The sequence below is a fragment of the Dipodomys ordii genome, unplaced genomic scaffold (genome assembly GCF_000151885.1).
Source record: "Dipodomys ordii isolate 6190 unplaced genomic scaffold, Dord_2.0 Scaffold16, whole genome shotgun sequence".
In the NCBI taxonomy this organism is placed as follows: Eukaryota; Metazoa; Chordata; class Mammalia; order Rodentia; family Heteromyidae; genus Dipodomys; species Dipodomys ordii.
Window position 1 is genome coordinate 4,731,997 of NW_012267232.1, and position 1,256 is coordinate 4,733,252.

The window sequence follows — 1,256 nt, forward strand, 5'->3', positions numbered from 1 at the left end:
GTCCTACGTGAAGAAATTTCTTCTGCTGTGACCTCCCTCTGACTATCAGCAACCACAGGTTAGCATTGGCTTTGCCACACATGTACTGCAAAGGAAAAGAAATTTATTAACACAGGTGCCGTGGCAGATTTCTTAGGGTGGGAGTGTGAAGGAGGGGGATAGAAGAGATGATTAGGAGGGAAGGGTTTGTTTATCTTTAACAAAAGCTAGGCACTCACCACTGCCTGGAAGCCTAGCTACCCAGGAGGCTGAGATCTGAGGATCATGGTTCAAAGCCAGCCCAGGCAGGACTGTTGCTGAGACTTTTTAATTAGCCACCAGGCAACTGGAGGTGACACAGTGGCTCAAAGTGGTAGAGCTCTAGCCTTGAGTGAAAAAGCTCATACACAGCGCCCAGGACCCAAGTTCAAGCCCCATGACTGATCTCCCCTCCAATATTTTTTTTTGAGAGAAGTCAATTAAGAGTCATATTAACCAAAGGTAATTTAATGTACTATTGTTTTAGGAAACAGAAATATGAAAACTTGCTCTTACAGAAGTTTGTGCTTTATCTTGCTTTTTTTTTCTTTTGAAATGTCAGGGGTTGAATCTAAAACATTGCAAATGGTAGGCAAGCACTTTAGCACTGACTGGAAAACAAAAACAAAAACACACAGAAAAATAAAATAAAAATAGCTGGCTTTAAAATTTAGGAAATAACCCTCAAAACCTAAAAATCCCAAACAAAACTTTGAATGAAAATGAACAAAGCTTAAGATGGGGAAAGAGACCAAGAGGCAATAGTGTTGCTTGGAAAGCAAGCAGAGGTGAAATCTAATTCACTGAATAGTATTATTCTTTTGATAGCTTAAAAGGGATGGAGATATTACTGGAATTAGGCATTTTAAAGCATTTTACCCAATTTATAAATTGGGTATAATTTAAATATCCAAATATGTACTATATAAATACCTATTGGGAGTTTACTAGATGCATAGTTAACAAACATGTATATGTAAATTAAATCCTATGATGAAAAATAAACCAGAGCAAAGGATAGCAAAGTGGCAGGAATATTTTAAGTAGGATGGTATGGAAAGGCACTATTTTTTTATTTTATTTTATTTTATTTGTGAACATACTGTACAGAGGGGTTACAATTGCATGGGCAGGATAATGGGTACATTTCTTACCAAGCATTGCAGCCTCCTCCTTTGTTTACCCTTCCCATCCCTTCCCAGCCTCCCCCCTCCCCCCATCCCAATCCTTCTCCTTCC